The sequence below is a fragment of the Lonchura striata genome, chromosome 2, assembly GCF_046129695.1.
Source record: "Lonchura striata isolate bLonStr1 chromosome 2, bLonStr1.mat, whole genome shotgun sequence".
In the NCBI taxonomy this organism is placed as follows: domain Eukaryota; kingdom Metazoa; phylum Chordata; class Aves; order Passeriformes; family Estrildidae; genus Lonchura; species Lonchura striata.
The window spans coordinates 1,447,092-1,469,821 of record NC_134604.1 but is presented as its reverse complement, the minus strand read 5'-3'; the positions used below and the strand labels follow the sequence as shown (position 1 = coordinate 1,469,821).

Here is a 22,730-nt window from a genome sequence, read left to right as displayed (position 1 = left end):
AGCACCCTCAGCCTCCTCGCTGCTGGGGCAAGGAGCAGAAAAGGTCTCGACATTGTGCGAGCCCTGCTCAGCAGTACAGCATCTCTGTTTTAATAACACTTTCCAGCACAAATCCAAAACACAGACCCAAACTAGCTACTGTGAGGAAAGTTAACCCAATCAAAACCAGGCCAGATATAGAAGAAGTTGCCTCACTGAAATGAATAAAATATGTTCATATCGGCTAAGTCAGAATTTCACTCCAATCACTTAACAGCCTATGTGAATATTTTTGTCTTGGTCCTGCTCCCAGAGTGTGGATGATAGGAGTGTTGTAAGAAACCAGCTTGAAATTTAAGTTTCTTTGGGTTTTGTCACAAATTTACAAATCAGTTTATTTTCCCAGAGAACAGGACAAGTGCAAAGCAAAAATAGACTCCTTTGCTGAGAAAGCATGGCTTAACTATTAAATTGTAGTGATATTAAAAAGGGGTGAAAAAAAGCCCCAACCCAACCCTAATCTTAAAGCCCACATACCAAAATATGTAAATTTTACAAAGCATTGTGTTAGATGAAATCACAATTAATACATGGCCCATCATAACAATTTCCAGGAATTATTTAAAGAATTACAGTGGATATAACTGGATTTTACATTAGGCTTACAGTAACCATGGGACATTAATTTTGACAAAGACACAGTTCCCCCTGTCACAATTGAGATGCATTATTTCAGCAGTTTGTGAAAGCTGAACATTTGTTATTTGAATCACATTAATTTTATCAGAAAAGGCAGATATTTTCTTCAAAGTCAAAATGGTCCCCCTGCTGTGCATTCAGATCTTAAAAAAAAAAAAAACAAACCTCTAGAACTGGGCTTAAAAGGAAAAATGCAAAGAGTGCTACACACAGGTCCTTGAAGTACACCTTGATACACCACTCTTCCCCATGCTATCACAAAATCCTTTTGATAGGTAATTATAAGGGATAGGTAATCTTAGTGACATACTTAGGAGGGGAAAATGTGACTTGGCTGCCTGGAATATGAAAGAATGCCACAAATTAGATCTAGTCAAGTAGTACAAAAAGTCATTCATTAACATAGACACAAAAAGAAAGTACCAAGTTAGCGCTATCATTATTCAAGGAGGTCAAAATTAGTCCTTCATGTACATTCAGTTCATCAGCAATTTATTTGCAAGAACTTCCATGAATCCTAAAAAACCCCAGAATTCTAGCACCAGCAATTATCTTGAAAAACTTCATGAAATGTGCATTTTTATTCAACACTCAGCCTTTCCTATTTTAAATTCTTCCAATGAGGAAGTATTTTGTGCCAGCCACTAAACAGTCCCACTGGGCCAGTGCTGACCCAAGGCTGGTCAGGGATGTAAAATAAAGAACTGATTCTTGCCCACTACCATCTGTATTTGCCTCAGTGGCCACCACACATCATCTGTAATACAAACTAGTAACTTGCATAGAGCAAATGAAAGGAAGTCTGTTTGGCTAGAATTCTTAGACAATATTTGTTTGACTAGGAGATGAGAATTATCACGCTGGATGAAAATATTGATTAATCTAAATGATAACCCAGCTCCACAAGGCATGAAAATAATTCTCAGTAAGAGAGAAAAGCTTATGCAGCTGAAGATCTGCAGTTCACTGGACAGCTTGTGTGCTGGTGGGCATTTTTCCACCTTTAAATTTTTTCTTCTGCATAAAACAAACCTGGAAGCTGTCATGATCCATGTCTTTTTTTGTATGTAAAGACATCTACTAAATAAAGGCAAATGGATTTTGAAAATGGCAAACACATTCCACGTAGGAAAAACAAGGAGAAGAAATAGAAATTGTTTTCTCTTTCATTTCTCTCTGTGCACCTCTATGAAAATCCTGAGAGGGAGAGGAATGTGCTTGCCACAGTTCTGGCTTTCCGATGTTATCTTCACCTTTGTGAAAATGAGACTCCTCTAAGACTTTGGATATCCTTAGGTCAATAAGATCAGAAAACTCATGAAGATAAAGAGTCACATCAGCCAAGAGTGGTGCCAAAGACAGTTTGGCAGTCAGCAAAGAGAAGGATAAGGTGTGCTAGCTAGCAAGTGTACTCATTAATACTGCTCCTCAAAATTCTGATTGAGCAAGCTGTGTTCTGGCAAGAGCATGGGTGTAGGACGCAATGCACATCAGGGCAGCCCCAGCACTGTGACTCTGTCCATGATGGGACACTGATACCAAGGAGGTGAATCTGGTCACCTTTGTGAGGAAACTGGAGAACCAGTGGAGAACTGTGCAAATGATGTGAGCTTCTGGGAGAGTAAAACATTCCTGCACCTTCTGAATATGAAAATATTTTTGAAAAACCTATGCAAGACCAGTGCTGAGGGGATGGGGAAAAACCCAAAAAAACAACAATCCACATCTCAAATTTTCCTGTAGGTTTTTCAGTAGGAGGAGGTTATTGGATTGGCTATTAGCATGGGGCCCATTTCTTCCAGAATTTATTGTCTAGGATGCATATTGAGGGCTCATTATTCCACCTCGATATATTTTTGAGCTGTGGGTGTTCTGCATGATTAACAAAGACAAATATCATATTTTACCAAGGTTTATTCCACTCTAGGCAATTGGATTTAGTCCATAACAGAGAAAATCAAATACAGGATTAGGAAATGCCATTTTTTCTCAAATACAAGCTTGTCAACCTATGGAATTTGTGTAAAAATATATTTAAATGGATATTTGTAGGATGTTTGAACACCAAATGGTATTTTTCTTTTTTTTTTTTTATTAAATGTATTACTTGTCAGAGCGAGTAGCTAATAGAGTTGGCAGAAGACATGGAGTGCACAAGAAGTTATCGAACTGTGTAATAAAGACTCCTTGGTCACTACCACAACTTTATAAGTGTTACTTTCTTTTGGATAATTAAGGGCACTCAGAATTTCACCTCTCAGTAGCTGGACTCTGACTTAGGATGTCCTTGAGGGGCAATGACAGGGACGGGGCCTCTCAGAATAGTGACAGATGATTTTCATACTACTGGCATTGCTTATGGTTGAAGTCAGATTTCCCCTAACACTGGAAATACATGGAGATTTAGAAAATAACTTCATAAACTTGTGCAGGACCTTGGTGTTTATTGTCTGCATATGGACAGATTTTGAAATTTGTCTTACCAAGACATCAATGAACATGAAAAGCATTTAAAAGTTGCAAGCACCCAGCTTATGTTAAATTGTATTGGTTGCCTAAGATATTTCCTGGGCATACTCAGATTTGCTATAGCCTTTTGGCCTGCAGCATACACAGTCCTGACAAATATACAAAAATTTAGCTATTCTTTTCTGCTAATATCTCCGAAGCTTAACAGACCATTTCTTGGACTGGCATCTGATGAAAGGCCATTTTTATGTCCCACTATGTGCCATGACCTAGCATTCCAGAAGAATGTGTGGTACATCCATTTTTCCCCTTCTGTGCAAACACATTACAAAACATCAGTTGGTATGAAAATCTTGAAAGTACCTGCTGTCGGGTAGATATGTTTGTTGTTTTTTGTTTTTGTTTTGTTTTTGTTTTTTTTTTTCTTCTTGTTGAGATGGTTTACCTATAAAAAAATATATACTTTTATAATTTATGTGGTTGAATATGGTTACTTGCCTTTAAAAAGGGAATCCTTTGTTATAGCCAACTAGTAAAAGACAACCACTGTAACAAGGAGTCAGTTTTGCACATTGCCCCTGCAGTCATTCACCATTTTGTTCTGCACTGTGGCACAGTTTTCATACCAGTCACGGGTGGATTCTACCTTTTATCCAGAGTTTGATAAAACCTTGTGGGTCACAGACTCTCCAAGGAGGAGATGAGGACTAAGTTGAAATTGGATCAAGACCAAGAGGAAGAGAAGCAAGTTTAACCCTCCAGATCCTGTTCAAGTATGCTCACAAAAAGGCTGTGGAATAAAAGGAATTGGAAAGAGATGTGGGTAGCACCATCTGTCCCTGTTTTTTAAATTAAAAAAGGAGATTCCCTGCTGTAGGCGCCAAGATATGGGTGCGAGGGTCTACTTTACAGAGAGGATTTAATTTTGTCACTCTTAGTGGAGAAGGGACCCATTTGGCTCTGCAGTATTTAAACCACATCCCTGTGTTATAATTCCCCATCAGTCCAGCCCAAGTATCTCCCTGGCTGAATCCAGCTCAGCATCAGCCGAATTCCCCTGTGAGATGCGGACCTGTCCCAGCACAAAGAGCCCTGTGCCACGGAAGAGCTGAGTGCCTCGGACAGTTCTGCTTCGTTTGCTGAGCTGCCCAGCATGGCCATGCCCTCTGCACCTTCTGGGATGCCACTCAAACCTTTTGAGGGTTGTTTTGGGAGCCACTTGTTGGAATCTGAGGTATTGATGATTCCCAGATTGTAGAAAGTCTCTGTCTTTCAGCCCCATTGCCAAAGAAGAAGCCATAATTGGTCTGTGCTGGTTTCAAGGTTGTTTATTCTTGTTTATCTCTAACATGTTCTGCTGCCCTGCCACAGGTCTGTCCTTCAGTGGGATGTTGCAAACATTATATACCAGAAACTACCTGGGCTGGATTGACAATAACGTGCCAATATCTGTCACCTACGTTGGACAGTGTGTCCCCAGCCTGAACCAACAGAAAAATGCCAACACCACAGTGACACATGGAGGGCATGAAGAAGGAGAAAAAGGACAAGACACACCCAATTTCCTCCATCTTGTCCCCTTTGGACCCCTCATCTAGAATCCTAAAATTTTACTTTTGCACCCATGCCACACATAATTATTACTGATATCAAACCCTCAGAGCTTGTAATTCATGCTGTAAGATTGAAAACTCTTTTCCATGGGCAGAGATCACAGCCAGTGTCTCTGGGGGCTCTGTCCAGGGGGTACAGGGCAGCCAGAGGGATGCCCTGGAGTCCCGCAGCCGCTGCCTGCGGTCGGTGCTGCCGAGGAGCTGCTGCACACGCGCAGCAGCCGCGCACAGCGCTGAGCTGTGATCACACACAGCCCCTCTGCACCTCTGTGCACAGCCTGGCTGCCCCTCACCAGCCCTGGCAGGAGGGAGCACCCCCTGTCCCCACTGAGGTGACACTCTCAGACCTGTCCATCCACTCCGCTGCTCGCGGGCACATTTATTAGGACATTATCAAATATATGAGGTTGGTCAGCCTCTTTAATAAGGCCTATTGCTCTCTCCTTCATCTTTATTTCAGGCAACTGGTAAGCTACCTTTTTTTTGTTTTTTTTTTAATATAACCAGTTTCATTACTCAAGGGAACACCCTCCTGTGGCAGTATGAGTTTGCTTTGAAACTGCAGTATGTTACACAGCCATCTGCTTTTGTAGGAAAAGTGTGAGAGTTAATGCATTTTTTAAACAGAATTCCTGCCCAATACGTATACTTGTCTATACCATCTCTCACCCATCCATCAGTGAGTCTCTGAAGTGTGGTACAAATTATTGTCCAGCTTCTGCCTATGTTAAACATATTAGCAGATTTAGTTCTCTTGGGACATCCCTTTCATGATACTTTATCTATGTTCTTTCATTTCCTTAAGTAAACACATCAGGCTATTTTTGCATACATATAGATAGCATCATGCCATGCATCACGATTCTCCAGCATCACACATATTGCTAAAACAAGCAAAGGACTTATTCCAGAAGACTTAATGTCAACTACAAGGCTAGATCTTAAAGCTTATAAATATAATAAGTACATACAGCATCATGCCATGCATCACTATTCTTCAGCATCACTCATATTGCTAAAACAAGAAAAAGACTTATTCCAGAAGACTTAATGTCAACTACAAGACTAGATCTTAAAGCTTGTAAATATAATAAGTAGTGGAATTGCATTTTATAAAATAGTAAAAGTCTCCATCAGGCAATCAGGAGTGGTTTGTTTTTCAGATATTTCCCTGTTAATGTAAACATCTGCTGCCCTGGGCTTTGACAGTAGAAAAGCAGCTCTTACCCACCCAACCACGTAAATTGTCAACACTTCAGCTGCCTGTGCCTCTACCAGTTGCAAAATAATGGCAAGAGCTGCAGCAAAATTTTTTACTATCACATGCCAACTACTGCTCTGCTGTATTGCTCCCATGTTTCCCTCTGCCCACTTCAAGGGGCTGAAGAGGTAAAGAGAACAGTCTGCTCCCAATGACAGTAGTGATAACAACCATTATTACACACACAGTCACAAAAAAATGAAGGTTTTCATAGAAAGCTGCTGCCTGCCATGTAAATTAGTTATTCACTATTCACCAATCTTGTTAGTTAACAAATGCTCAGTGTTTCATTAGTTCCCTTGACAGCTGCTCCAGGGAAAAAAATTTCCTTTGAGACTGACACAATGAAGCTGGCATTTCTGCTCATTCTGCATATGCTACCAAAGGGTTTAACCCTCCCAAATTCCTGCCAGAATAAGTCTGAAAGTCCTGTCTTTTTTCAGAAGAGAGTAAAATACTAGAAAAAGAGGGTCAGGAATGGTTAACCTCTATAGTTAGCACTCCTGAGTTATCAGCAGTAGGCACGGTCTCTACAAGTTAGAGCACATTTTACTGTATATCAAGGTATTGTAAATTTTATTTAAATTTCCACTAATAAAAGAAACAAGCACAGCTTCCAAGAGGGAGGAAAGGCAGCTTGACTTTCACACTTGACACTGTATCACACTTTTAAAAACAAGACAATCTGCTCCCTCTCCTGATATCTAACAAGCAGCAAAAAAATCACAGGCTAGTTCAAACTACTTGCATAATTTGGTATTAACTCTTAGAGTTCCTGATTGAGATGCAATATTCACTCTTACAAATGCATCATTTTCCCCTACATTTTTAATTTTTTATCTCTAGGACTCAAAGAAATGGATCAGTTATTATTGATCTATTCTTTTCTTTTCACTACATTTCCCCCTTAATAACATTATTTTAATTTTATCTATGATTTCTTTATCAGTGAAAAAAGCTTTGGACTATATTGAAACCTTAAAAAAATTGGCTCTTTTTTACAATAATACTTCCCTTTATTTATCTGAAACAATATTTTATCTCCAGTCAAATATCATTGGTAGAAATATGCACATTCTTCTGAGCTGAAGTAATAATGACAAACTTCCCACACATATACCCTTAACCTGCAGATCAGCAGCCCTGCAATGTATTGGTCTGAGAAGTAAACAAAATTATGAAGGTAGACTTAGAAAATACATTTTTATATTAAAAACTACACTCCCAGTATTCTAGGTTACCTCTTTCACGTTACAATCCCCTGTTTTAAAGAACCATCTTCTATATTTGACCTCATTCAAGGATATAGCATGGGAAAGAAAAGTTATGCGTTTACTGAGAGTAAAGCAATTATATATATGTTGTATACTCTTACCTAAAAGTCTGATATAAGTCCTTCTGGAGGAGCATGAGATTTTCAGTTGACTTGATGGTAACTATATTAGTGGTAACTGAAAACCTTAGCTTTAATAACCACTGATTTCATTACTAGGGCTGAAGTTTCATGTTTTTTTTTTTTTATTATATGGGACAAAAAATGTTTCAACCAGTCAATTTTCTCTATATTAAGCTATGACTAAATTACCCAGCTTAAAAATTGATCTTCTCTCAGCAGAATGAGGGTAGATGCCAATGCTTATTTACATGGCAGTCATGAGATCAATTTGACTTAGCTAAATTTTTCTGAAGCCTGAATTAAAAACAAAGCTGTTAGATAAGTTATTAGATAAAATCACAGTCACAGATTATGTGAAAGAAAGACCATCAGATTTATATTGCTTTTCCTCCATTCTTTTGCAAGAATGTGATCAAAGAGAAAACAGATGGGTGGAGAAAGTGCAAGTAGACCAGTTACAGAACATGGCTTGGACATGTGCTAAAGATAAGATATTTGAAAGCTTGCAGAGAAAAAGTTAAAGTCATGCAGGCTTTGCATAGAGATGCATTTTAAAATTTTAGAGTACTCTTTCTGCAGATTCAGATGACATACCCACTTTATAAAATTTACAGTTAACAAAAATACAGGAAAAATTGAAAACACAATTTCTCTCTTCTAATGCTGTAGATTATACCTGTACACCAAAGTGGAGCAATGGTTGCAAAACAGTGCAGCACTCTCATGTTAACTTTTATCTTACTATTGTAACACAAAGAAAATAGGCAGTTAATGACAGATTCCTTGAATTCTTGTACCAAAAGCTTAGATTTATGCCTCCAGAGTTAATGCCACCTGCATTAGCTTAAGTAAAACAATTCTGTGTAGATACAACCTGAACATCTGCAAAATGGAAACTGAAGAACACTAAGTTTGCATAGTTTTTTGATGATGGCATCAGACACAGTGGAAAGGTCCAAGGAGAATGTTCAGAGTTAGTTCTGAGAATATTTTCTGCTTATGTTCATACTGTAACATGACAGTCATGCAGTCTGAACAGAAAATGTTGAAAATGTCACTGTGCAGCTGGTGGCATTCTCATTGGAGATGTGCTTCTCATTTGTTTTTAGGTTATGATCAGACATTCTCAGATGAGTAAAGCAGAATTAAGAGAAATCAAAGAGGACAAGGTAATAATAAAAATAAGGAAATTCAGAAAAAATAACACAGAGGTATGTATAAAGTTTCACTAAAAACACAAGACCAAGAGAAGTACTACTCCTAATAATCCAAAAGAGGAAGCAAAGGGATGATCAAAAGAGGTGAACTCTACAGATATGGTGATTGATGGACAGAGGTGCAAGGAGGGTATAAAACAATCCCCAAACACAACTTAGTGCTTATGTGGGCGTCCATGAAATTCAGAAATCAACGTTCAGCAAGTGGAATTTGTTGTCTTGCTTCATGGTGAATACTTTAGAGTTCATGTGCTGGCTGACAGCTAAGTCACAATGTGATGAAACCTTAACTAAGTGGAGGGACTTGCTGGGGACACCAACGAAGAGGGAGGCCACCAGCTTGAACTGGAAATGAGAAAAACTCCCAAGGAAAGCAATAGGAAAGAGTGGGAAATCTGGAAATCTACAGCCAAGGAACAATCAAAGGACTGGCATTATTTTGTAAGAAGGTTGGTAGAGTAGACTTGTGTGTGCAAATATGAAAATAAGAAAAAAGTCACAAAAGAAGGGTAACATACTATTTTCCATGTGTACTGGGTTAGGACAAGCAATACCAGACTTTGTTTCTAACAACTGATTTTTAGATGAATGAGGAAAATGAGTGGCTTGGTGTTACCCTCAGGGGACTTCTAAAGAAGAGATGAGAGAAAAAAAAAAAATCAAAAGAATACTTCTTTCTCAGAGTATTGATACAGAATTAAGGGATGCCTGCAGAACAGGAATCCAAGGTTTGCACTCTATACTGGTCACACAATTCACATGTGCAAGCTAGAAAAAGTTTGAAAATCAGGAGATAGCTGCTGTTAATTTGTCCTTGAACAACTGCAAAACTTCTGTACGAATTTGTAAAGAAGACATTACATACAGCAAAATCCTCTCTCAGCCACATTGCTAAGGACTGGGTTAGTAGCCAGAGGAAGCATTTTTGGCTCTGCAGCACAACTTCTGCTTGCTCATGAGGAAGTCAACTCATCTGTCCATATCTGTGACAGTTCATCCGTCCATACCTGTGAAATGAGGAACGAGTAAGGTGGGAAAAGGTTATCAAACTTATGCACATTTCTAACCATGTGAGACCAACAGAAATGGCAAAACACACGCACAAGTGTCGATCTGCTGCACATAAAAGCACATGGCCATTGTTGGAAGATTGACCTTGGACTAATGCAGACACGGCCATGAGAACAGTTTGCACATAAAAACCCTGAACAGTAGATCTTACAACGTTAATGCAAATCTGCGTGTTGGTTTCCTGTGCTTAAGACTTTATTTTCATGAATATGTAAATTTCATTAAGAACTATTCAGACCCCAGTGTCTGGGGGTGGGGAGGGAGGAGAGAAGAGCATCACGTGTAAAGGCTGCCAGCTGCCCTGCAGTCTGCTCGGGATGAGATGAGGTCACTGAGTATTTACACAAGGAGGAAAAAAAATGGAGGAAATATTGGATCAGCAGGTGATTAAAGGACACAAAGAAAATCAGGATAACAGCACTAGAATCATTGTACATGTGTCAATATCAAATTGCACCTGCAGAGAAAAAGCCAAAATATTTATCCTGAGTTAAACCCAACTGGAGTAAGGGTTACATTAAACAGTGAAATCTGTTTTTTTCAAAGGAGATTTTAAAACAATAACTTCATGTCCAAATCACAAAAGGGTCTCCTCCCTTGTGTGGTCGAGTTATTACTGTAAAGCTGCTTTCTTCAGTTCAGGATTAAAATTCCTTTTATCTTTGCTTAGATCTCCTCTGCAATATATTTAACAGAATCAGACATTTAAAGTGACTCACTAACAATTAGTCTTCTGCTTCTGAACAGAGAACTCTTTGAATGTGTATGCAGTAGGAATGTTTTGGGGATGTTCTTTCTTGCAAGATGAAATTTTTAAAAAGACATGTTTCTCTAAACGAAAAGACAAGAAAATCATTCAGTGGTAAAAAAAAGATGTTTGAATCTCAACTGTACAGAGGGGCGATAATGTTCACTCCAGAATGTCAAAAGCAGCATCACTGAAAAATTAGATTGGAACACTGAATTGTATGCAACTTAATTATATTAACAAAGTTACAGAAATCCAGAAGCTTAACAGCTGTTCCATATCTGAGCTGTGGTAAACAGAGCCTCAGCAATCTCTGCCTGAGCCATTCAAGCACCAGACAAAATTCAAAGCTGATTCAGTTGTTTATAGGCTAAAAACATCCAAAAATGTACAAAATCCACAGCCATTTGCCCATTCTTCCCAAAATGGTTAAATATGCAGTAAAAAAAAAGTGCTTATGCCCTTTCTTGCAGCAGGAAGGAAAGAGCCAGCCTGACCCATCCTGACCAGGACAGCCTTTCTCCCCTGAGCCAGATTATTAGGATTATTGGTATGGTTTACCCAGCCACACAGGGAGAAAATGCAGCTGAATATTTTCCAAAAATGCTCAAAAGTTTATCATGTTGAGAGTAAAGACTTGCTCACAGAATTTTTTGGAAAAAAAAAAAAAAACAGCTTCTTCTTACCTTGTGGTACACTCAGCTAAGTAAAAAATTACAAGGAGATTATTTGTTGCAGTATTTCAGCTCCCCAGCTTCCTAAAGAAAAATCTAATATCTGATAATATGTGTAAGAGAAATGTGGGAGCAGTGGAGACCAGAAGTTCCTATGCTGGGTTCAAGTCCACTGAGCTTGCAAAGCTCAGAGCTTGGAGAGATTTTCCAGTTCTCCCAAGGGAGATTGGTTGCCTAATTAACCCAGTTTACCCATCCTCAGGAATCTTGATGATGACAGAAATCCAGAAATTATTACTCAGGGGCTCCTATACTGAATTATTGCAACTGTTCTAGAATGATTATTTCTTGTTATTGAGGATAGAGGTTTGATTTCTCTGCAATTTTTTTTAACATCAGGGAAAAATATAAGGTCCATGACTAATAAAATAGGATTCAGACTCATTATATTCTCTTTCCTTTGGAACTCTATCTATAGTCATAGTCCAACTGAGCTTCTACTTACCTTTTCAACTGTTTATTGAAAAAGCTTCTTTTTCTTTACTGATTTATATACATAAAGTTTTCTGTTCTGTTTCTTTGCTCCTCTGGTTTTCCCACTTCTTATCAGTCTAACCTATAGCTTGTTCTTAGAGCTGAAAGCCCTTGGGAAAGAAAAGAGCTTGTCTTTCACAAATATATTTTGCTGTCTAATAAAACACTTTTACTCATTCTCTGTGGCTTTTGGTAAATACAGTGGCCAACTAAAAATTACATTGTTCTTAATTTTACCACTGACAGGTTTTTGCAACTTGCAAAAGCAAGTTTAATCTTGATTAAATAGAGTGTGTTCAAGTATAGATAAGATGCAATCAACTACGACTAGCTGACTGATTAAGTGAGAAAAAACAGGGAAGGGAGAGGCTGGCTCACTTTGAGTCTTCTCCTTTTTATTAAGAGTACTTTCAATACCGTAAAAACACCTAACTTTTTAGATAAATTAGAAATCAGAAAAGAGAAAACAACCCCCTATTCAACATAAATTCAGCCCAGATTTCTAGTAAACACAAGAAGTAGTTAAAAAAATTTAAGTCTCAAGTTTATGTACAGAACAAGTATTCTTTGTAACTAAATTTCCAACATCCTACCCACAAAAAACTGTCAATCCCAGCATCCTTCAGATTGCCTATAATTTATATAAATCAGAAACAAGCATAATGCTTTTTTCCAGGCATCATTCATTCCTTACCAAGCATTACTTTCCCCACCTGGGAAGAGGATGATAAAAACACTCCTTCAATGAAATAACTGTTGCTGCAATGCAATGGCATGACTGAGATTAAAATCCACACTTCCCAGCTGACTCTCACACATGAGAAGGAACAATCACCCTGGACTGAAGACTGGTTTAGGACAACCATCCCCACTCAAGGCTCTGAGGGATATTATGGGATAATTTTTATACCACTCATAAGACTTTTGCAACTCCATGAGTAGAAGTTGTGGCTTTTGCAAATTTAGAAGAGACTCATTCTATAAAAAAAAAAGAATTTATAATGCACTTCAGCAGTGAGCACACATACACAAGCAGGAAGGAAGCTCTCCCACATAATGAGAAAAATAAGCCTACCACAAAGTTTTCCTATTAATAAATATGTATTTTAAAAAATCAAAAGTCTGTTCCAGCTTAGACAAATATTTGTGGTGTTTCCAGGCGCAGTGGTAATCTTATATATTCAGATTGTTCCAGAGACATTTTAGCCATTGTTTGGAAACATTTCTGAGCAAATTTGCAATTTGGTGAATAGGATGAGCATCTTCATGGCTGAAAGGAAAATGCCAGTCTTTCCCCAATACTGTTTCAAGTGATCTCAAGATTTGCCCAGTCACTGCAGGAAAGTAAAGTCTTTTGACTCCTGCGTGCCCCTCAGGAAATCTGTTGTGCTGCAGACAAGAGGTGTTCCTTCTGATGAGCATTTTCAGTGCCAAATCACAAATATAGCCAGACAAATGATAGTGCAGCACTTTAAAAGCACATTTTCCCAATCTATTAAAATATTCATTAATTAGTGATTATTAGTATAATTAATTAGATAATTAGAGTACATTACAGACTGTTATCATTGTAGATGATGGTTAGTAGCAGCATCACATTGTTTTATTATTTTTAATTACTCTTTTTACTGTTTTTCAACTGGATGGTGCCCTTAGACAGTGCATTGAAGAATGGGGGAAGCATAAACTGTTTTTACTCCAGAAGCAACTCTCAGAGGCACCAGAACTTAGAAAACCCTCAAATTCCTCCTGCAAAACACTGCTGGAAGCAGGGAAACTGCCTGGGGCACCAAAACTGAAAGCTAATTGGTTTGGACTGGGGTAGACAAGGGAAAAGGATGTTTTTGTTCCTCCTTTAAGTCTCTCTGGGTATTTGCTTGTAAGCACCTCTGTGATTCCCTCCCACTGAGCAGAATTTGTTCACATGTTACCTGGCTGTGAAGATTCAGGGAACAAACTTGACTCCTCCATCCCTCCTGTAAAGCTGAACTGGGCACAAGACACACCATCCCCAAATTATTATTATTATTATTATTATTATTAGTAGTAGTAGTAGTAGTAGTAGTAGTAATAATAATAATAATAATTATTATTATTATTATTATTATTATTATTATTATTAATAATAATAATAATAAATAATATCATCTTCCCTTTTCCAGCATCACACACAGGAGGGCAGCTACAGGCACAGACTGCATCCTGTTCCACTGCCTCAAGTTGGAGCTACATTACTTTAATATAAGTTTCCTATGACATCTGAAGTAAAATTAACATTTCACAACTGAAACAAATTTCTAGGTGGTTTCCTCAATCTTGTCAAAGAAATTACATAGATAGCTATGAAATATCCAGAGGTTCAGAAAGAAAAGCAGAGGCATCCCAAAATTAGACTTGCCTCTATCCTATTTCATCAGTAAAAGTTAATAGCACACAAACCAATTTGCAGCTTTACTGTTCTAAGATTCCATACATTTCTCTATATGGCAAAAAACTTATCACAAACATTTTTTCTTTTTCAAAAAAATTTTTGGCTATATGTGAGTTTAATAAGTAATGTAAAATGGGCAGGCAGGTGACTTTGAACCAAGTTCCTCTGAGAGAAGTAGTAACAGTGGTATATAGGACAAAAAATTGTTCTCAGTCTATGAGAAAGTACAAATAATTCACAAAAATTAGGCATTTGGAGTGAATGTGAATGGAACCATTTACAGTGATTGATCCAGGAGGATCCAGCTAACCCAGTAGCTTATTAGCAATAACAAGAATTCATAGAAATATAAAAAATTGTCATTACTAAAAGCAAATGACCTGTGGAGGCAGAAAGATTAATCAATAAGAGTAACTCCCAAATAAAAGTCAGTGGTCTTTATGTGGGCTCTTTCTCATCTTTCTGCCCATTTGAATTCCTGATGAATTAAAATTGTTACCACGAAAAATATGTCTCATACCTGCAGTGCCCAGAGGTGTCCCAGAGCTGTCCTGAGTTTTGTGCTCTTTCAAAGTCTCTGAAGTAAAAAAAAAAAAAAAAAAAAAAAAAAAAAAAAAAAAAAAAAAGATAAAAAAAAATCTAAAACTGAACTGGAGCATGATTCTGAGAAAAGTCTGAAAGAAGGGCTCAGGGCACTCCAGAGCCTCTGATGGGAGCAGGTTGAAGAGGTGTTTTCCTGAATGACTTCATCCTCATTGCAGAAGGCAAGGACACTCAGCAAGAATCCATTAGACAGCCAAGCAACATCCCAAGTCATGTTGAGTGTTTTCCATGCCATCACACAGAATAAGCATAGGATAACTTCAGTCCAAAATCCACTGTGTTGTAGCTATGTCACTGGCCATTTGGACAGCATTTTGGACAGCAAGACTTCCTGCTTGATCTTCTCCATCAGTGACATGGAAGAAGGGAAGGGTCTGAGATCCAGACCAAATACAACTGGGCTAACAGCAGCCAAGGGCCCTATTTCCAAGCACTATGTGAGATTTCCTGGCTTTTAACCAAGAGCATTTTAGTCAATGCAGTTAGAGAAACTCAGTATTTTCTATCTAGTTCCCAGTTCTCCCTGACAGATTTTATTTGTGTTTGCAGTATTGATGATACATCACACACTTGTACCATGACATCCCAATGGTGGTCACTTAAATCACTGTTAGATCTCACAGAAGATTGCTTCTGTCTGAGTGGGGCACTGACATTTCCTTGTTAAAGGCTCTCACCCTTAGGGGAGTTTCTGTCACCAGAGCTATTAACAGTGATCTGGATCTAAATACTGTGCTGTATTACCTGCATCCAGATGGTATAAAAATGGAAATTCCGGTAAGATTAAGGCTTGACCTTTGGATGAAAACCATTCTTTCTCTGGTTACTGCCTGAGGTACTCTGAGGTGTTTCTTTCCAAGCATAAAAGCAAAATGGTGACTTATGATTAACATGAGAGAAAAAGAGCTTGTCCACGACTTTATGACAGGGGAAGTCAATTTCTGTGCCATTATTCCAATAAATCACAATGTTACTACTTATTCATCCTTTCATGGGTAACACATAGCTGGGTATTACTCCAGCATTCCTGTTTCATCCTCCTCTCCGTACCTTCTTATTTTACACAGAAATAAAAAAATAAATAAAATATGTCTGTGTGTATATATATGTGATTAATGGATATTTCACATGGCACATCCTATACATTCTAGAGCTCTAACATGCATATGCTGTAGTAAAGAGAATCCCTTTTCAGTGAAATATTTTATCTTTGATTTAGAAGTAAAGCTTCTGTTACATATTTAGGACAATTTGCTAAGGAGATAAAACTCATCCTTCTTTGAAAGGACAGCAGAAAGCACATGTGTCACTTCATTACTCCTTCAATACTCTTTTCTGAGGGCTAACCAGCAGCAGAGGTATTAAAGCAGTTTTCTGCACGGGGTGGAACTGGCAAGGACCTCTCATGAATGCAGGTATGCCTTTCTTGTAATCCCCAGTCTTGCTGTCTCAGGCTGTGCTTTAATTTCCCTGGTGGGCTGAGTTGCAAGTGAATTTGGCTTGAAGGAAAGACTAAGAGAATGTAAATATGAATAAGGTCGTATTCTTTTAGTAAGTGGAGCCATCTGTTGCCACATCTAGAAAATACTGTCTGTATGGAAGCTACTGTTGATGATGCTACAAAAAAGTCTCATCCACTTTTGTGACATACAATGTTATAAGTTTAATATATCAGTTTTCTGGATTGAATTTGTAGTGGGGATAGGATTTTTTTAAGGGAAGGGGGGCATCTTCACATGTTGCTGCTGCACATCAGGAGCTTCTTCCCATGGAAATTCTTACAAGTCTTTTCATAGGTGCCAGCATCCTATGAAAGTCCAAATTAGGGTACAAAATTTTATTCCATTACAGGGAAAACTTTTATCAAGTGTATTCAATAAGACTCTGCCTTACAAGAAGCCAAAAAAGGCCAGACTTATTCTGATGTTGCCACTGCTTCTGCTCTGTCAAAATTATGAATATGTCATTAGTCACATCTGCAGGAACCATCTGAGACTTGGTAATGCACCACTGTACAAGAAGAGTCAAAAAAATTATCTGAAGGCATTGCTCAAGATAAGTCTTTTAACAATTTCAATGCATTTTTGGGAGGGGATGACCATTTGTTTTTTTTTTGGTTTTTTTTTTTTTTTCAATTTATCCATATCAAAATAATAAAGAATCTGCCAAAAATCTGAAAGCTTGTTCTTATGATAAAATATTTAGTTTTTCCTAGTTGGATAAAATGTGCATTCTTTAATACTTTATTGCTCACAGACCTGGAATCAAAGATCATCTAACTAAAGAAATGTAACATATTTTCATTATTGCAAATACCTTGCACAAGTAACAGTATAAAGTCTTAATAACAAGGACTGTATGATTAAATCACTTTCTTTTTCTTTTGCAGCCATTACAAGTGTCCATTTTACAAAGGAAATTCAAATACCTAAAAATATGGCCTGTTATATCTGAAATAATTATACAGTTAGTTCATGCTTGATGTTTTCTATCCATTTTATTCATTTAGGTCCAAGCCAATTAGAATTCAGTTAATTTTCCTGAACATCATCTTCTATTTGATATCACCAGGACCATATAACTGTGATTATCTAGTGGTAAAAACAATTTTTTGATTAATCATCGCAGATAAGAGAAATAAATTCAAATGTAAGTTGTTTTCTGACGCTCCATTTTATTGAAGAGAAGCATGTGAAGTCAATTAAATGTATTTAGGCCATTTATCTAGTTAATGTGATTTTCAAAGACCATTTGGTGTATGTGATAATATATAATCAATATAGCCTGCAAGAGCCAGTTGAAGCTCTGTACAACACAATTGAGGAGGTCACAGGGATATGCAAGTGTTCATTTGATTTGGTTTAGCTTTTAATGATGTACATCAGTACATCAGCACACCTACCTTGAAGCCAGCTTCACCAGAAAATGTTGCTTTCAGAGCACTGAAAATAACATCAATGCTTTCTGTTAGATCCAGCAGCAGTTGTGTTACTGTTGAACTGTGCTCAAACTGCAACAATTTGAAAAAAAAATGAGAGAATCCCATCCTCTTCAAACAGGGGATGATGGTATTAAGACGGCTTATGAGAACTCTTTTAATCTTGAATGAAGTTAAGAAAAAATCTGAAATTTACTATCAAGCTTAAGAGTACGTGATCTACCAAGTGATTCTCCCAAAAGCTAGTCAGTTCTTGTCATTAGGGCTGCCATTTTACTCATCTGTCCTATTTAAATACATCAGTCTTGTTCCTTTCCTCTTTATTTTCACAGCACCATTTTAGAGCTTTACACTCCCTCGCTGCTCAAAAACCTGGTGCCTTTTGTGAAGCCAAATTTTTGGTGGAACAGAAATTTGTCAGAAATTAAGGACCTGCCAGGTTACAAATCTGGACAACACATTCTGCTGGACCATATTAAATAAAGACATTTGCCAAAAAGATGGAGGAGGCTAATGCAGTGTCAAGCTCATTAATGTTGGACTAGCGCTGAAGATGGATATTGTCATGTTCAACCTTGTATTAGCAGCATCCATTATTCAATAAATTATTAAATTAATAGGCAGATGCTAACAATGGGTGTATGTCCTCATTTAATTAATTGATGAGAAGGAACTGAACTTATGGTCATCTTATGTCTATAGATTTAATAATTTATAGAATAATAATTTATCGATTCCCCACTATTTCTACAGGAGATAGAATTCTATTTCAATAACCATCCATTCCTGTCGGAAGCTGTTATTACCAGGCTCTCTGGTGGCTGCACATGAGCTAATTGCAAGATGGACTAATCCTTCTGCAGCTTCATTCTAAATGCTGGGACTGGAAGGCTTAAAAAAAAAAAAAATCCCTCCAAAAAACCCTCAGTACTGAAACAGCCTGACAGCAGCACAGTCACAAAACTGACCTTTAAAAGAATGAATGGATAAAGAGAGTAAATGGTGTTATGTTTCATTAGTTTGAGCAGAACTCATTTGGTTCTTGTTGATTAATTGAGCTTTTCTAATTGAATAAAGTGCAGATTTTTTAAGGATATATTTTTGATAATCATTATTACAAGTGGAATAAAAGCTCTTTTCTAATTAAAAGTATTATTTTTGTATTTGATCCTGTGGATTACATTGCAATATATTTTGATATGGCATCAAATATGCAAAATGGGAAATACTCACTGCAATTATTAATACATAATAGCCATTTTCCTACATCTGAATTTTATTATTCAAGTTATGATCAGTTCTCTGAAGACAAATGACACCTTTCCTGTCTTTCACTTTACAGGACAGTCTGAAAAGCTAGGTAAAATTTACAATATTTTTGATTTAATTATACATTTTGCCTGTACTACGTTGGGCTGTGTGAAGTGATAAGATTTTGCAGGTTGCTGATTTCAGACTCCTTCTATGAATCTGTAGGGACAAAAGAAGCTGCAGGACTGAATGAAAAAGTTGGTTTTCTGTCCACATATACAGTCCCTCCAGAAATAATATCACAGCATCACTCTCAAGTGAAGTTTCTTCAGAAATAGGATCTCAACTTTTTTTTTAAACTTTCAAAAAGAAAAAAATTGCTCTTCCAAAAAAATGAAGAAGAATTAGTATCATGGCATGGCTAAGGGGTATTCCATGAGATATCATAGTTTAGATTGAGCCTTGTTGTTACTCACCTTGATATAGTTAATAAAACTTTGGTGGATTTTATAACAAATTTAGATCCTGGCTTAAGGAACTTCAAGTATGTTCTTTAAATAGGAAGACACTAGGTGTTAAGCAATGCTAAGGCCAGTCAGAAAGCAGACAAGGATAGTAGGAGCAGCCTTATTATATTTCTCTTCACTGATTTCTGAACAAAAACACTGCTCAGTTGGAGTAACTAGAGGAAACTCCACAAATAAAGCAGTTAAAACTTAACAGTAGGACTGAAACTCTCCATAATCATGGAAGAAACCGAAAAATACTTAAATGTTGCCTTTCTCTTTGTCTTCAAGCAGTGGTTAAAAACAGACAACAAAAAGGAGTGGTGTTATTTCTGACAACAATTGACTCTGAAGCTCTTGATGATTTTAGTAGTTTTCAGTCAACTTTTAGAAGAAGCTGTATTGAAACTGTATTATGCAAATTTGAACTGCATTCCATATAAAAGGAGAGGTGAGAGACAGTTTCTAAATGAAAAATACTGTAAGTATAGAAACCTGTCTTACAATTTTTAATGGAGTTATTTGTAAGAAACTCAGCTACTGTTGGGATGGATATAATATAAAACCCCTGTGCTGGAAGCCCCAGAATAATGTTTTGGCATAGCCGAGTGAAATCAGGTTTGCAATAGTAATAATTAAACAAAACCAAAATTTCTATAAGTCTACAAAGGATGACCAGTGGCAAAAAGCAGGAGTCAAAGCAATACTACACATTTAGGATAGGAAAAACAAATTAAAAAAAAAAAAAATACCATAAAATTGCAATAACAATAAAGCTTCCAAGAAGCAAGGGAAATGATAATTAGAAGATGAATAACCAATGAGGCCTCTGTTAATTTCAGGTCAAGAAAGGTTTCCAAAGTAATTCATGAAACAAAAGGAAAAAGTGTTTGTAAAGCTACAGGTAGGAAGGAATGACCACATAAAAGAGGGAGATGATCTTACCTGCATGAATCAGTGGGTGAACAAAGAAGTAGGACATAAAAGCACCTTCCACTCCCCTAGAGAAAAACAGAAGTTAATATAAGCAATACTTGGCAAAATAGAATTCTGACTTCCATCTCAGCAGGGAAGTATTGCCAGGAAGGCTACCCAAAATACATAAGGATTTTTAGGCCCTGTTTCCCATAAATGTCCAGCTTTCCAGGTTGCTAGGAGAATTAATTTATATTCAAAGTCACAAATAAGTGGAAAAGCAAATAAAATTTCAATCATTTGACAGTTTCCATTCCAGACTTTATCAACAATATTAGTGCTTTTTACTTACTAGGTTTGATTCTTGAGAGTCAGCTAACTTTTTTTTGAAGTGCATGCTGAAGAAAACATGTTAGGTTGAGAAAGATTAAAAATTAATTTAAAAGTATTTTGTCCTAAACAAAAGGTTATCAGCATGGGTACCACCAGGAAAAAATAATAAAATAAACTTGACTAAAAAAAACCCAAACACAAAAATTAAAAAAAAATAGTGTGTATATTTGATGTTACTGTTGATTGACATAACAAAACAACCAACATCCTCCCACCCGTGTTTCTCCCAACTCTTCCATCCTCACAAGAAAAAAAAACAGCAAAACAAGGCAACCTACAAAAAGAATAAAAATGCTCAACTAGCTACCCAAATATTATCAAGAGTTTCCCTGGAGTAATATTCTCCCTCTCTGCAAAGAGGTAGATACTACAGATAAAGAAATAATTGTGCATCTGAAATTCCCATTCCACTGTTATTGCTACAACTTATCTCCACATCTGACCACAGCACATGGTTAAATGAGCATTAATTTACAGAGAAAAAAGATTTAGACATGTCACCACAGCTAGCTGCTATTGCCCATCTGAAGTATTGACAGAAAAGAGTTTCAATCTGTATTAGAGTTTTGCAAAAAGCCTGCAGAAGACAAACTCTATTATATATTTGGGCCATACAATTGCAGACCAAAAATAAAGAACAGTTTGGCCTCTGCTGATACTCTCTTCCCCAAAATAAATTGTGCTAGATCTTCACACCACAGTCCCTAAAGGCATGAAACAGAAAATACCTTGGAAAAAAATCCCAGTTGTATTTGGGGTCCCAGAAATGGCCACAGCATTCTCAGCAACTCTATAAAACACAATGGTCAGGAACACAGTGGAAGTAAAGGGGAAAGCCTGTGGGAGTTTGTGAGATTTTCATCACAGCCCTACAGTTAACAAAAGGCATTTTTTTCCAAATCCCAATGTCAGACAAAAAGGACAGAAATCTGACTTGGCCCAGGCAAACAAACAGCAGTCACAGCAGGCTGGGTCAGCTGGGCCAGGACACAGGACATGGAAAAATAAAAGTCTTAATACTTCTTGACACTACTGTAGGTAATACTTTAAGAAAGACTCACAAGCCTGCTAAAGCACACAGAATCCCACAAAAGAATCAAGCTTTCATCATGAGCGTGATGAATACAGAGGTTACAAACACGAGAAATTCTGTATTGTGTTTGGCTGGGAAAGGAAAACTCACATTTTTAGGCATGTGCTAGTTAGGAAGGCTGATGTGCAGACCCAGGTGACACCACAGTGTATGATGAGAAAGTTGATCTGGATTAAATTGGATTCTGAGAGGGCCACCAACAGAGCTTTGGGGTCCATTTCAGTACTTCAATTTACCTTTGGTGAAGAAAACCTGCTTGATCAGTTATTACTGATTAGTCCCAATGACTTCAAATTATTTTAAACCAAAAATTAAATAATTTCTAGCTTATGAAGAGGAAAAAAAAGAAAACCTTTATAAAAATATTTTACTGCACCCTGAATGTTGGTTTCTCTTGGTGTAACAGCTGCAAATGTTATACAATAATGGCTAGAAGTGATTATTTTGACTTCTCTTTTCCTTCCTTTTTTGTGGTGGTGATGCCTTAAGTTTTAGCTTTCATATTTTCCAGATTCTGTACTGTATTAGTATATAACTCTGAACTTCACATAAAGTGTTAGCAAGTTCTCCTCAAAGTTTAGTTAGACACAACAATTCTTTTCCAGCCCAAGAACCAAGGACACCATTGCAGCTTCAGGCCCAAAAAGTGCAAACAGGGAATTGAGAAGAGCAGTCTGGGAGGATGGGACTGCATCACCTGAAGGTGTAATGGGACAATTAACCCCAATATGGACCAAATGGACCAAAACTTATAAAAGTGTGAAAATGTGTGACCCATTGTCCATCCTGGGTGTAGCCTCAGCCAGGCTCTTCCACTGCCCAAGTGTATCATTTGAAGGCCTTTTTAATAAATACCTACTTTATTCCTTTTACACTGTCTAGCTTCTGCTCCAGGTAGCCTCTCAAGGCATCAGTGGCTGTTGTTCTGAATGTCCACAT

At 37.3% G+C, this 22,730-nt stretch overlaps 1 long non-coding RNA gene across 1 annotated transcript in view; it reads right to left on the bottom strand.

Annotated features, from left to right (window-relative positions):
- The window catches only part of LOC110472836 (uncharacterized), a 30,338-nt gene extending 9,953 nt beyond the window's left edge, over nt 1–20,385 (bottom strand). The window contains exons 1-3 of the long non-coding RNA XR_013341713.1: nt 20,336–20,385; nt 17,598–17,705; nt 14,613–14,669 (exon numbers count right to left, since the gene is read on the bottom strand). This is a non-coding gene — a long non-coding RNA (uncharacterized LOC110472836). The remainder of the gene's footprint in view (nt 1–14,612; nt 14,670–17,597; nt 17,706–20,335) is intronic.
- Between the last annotated feature and the right edge of the window lie 2,345 nt (nt 20,386–22,730).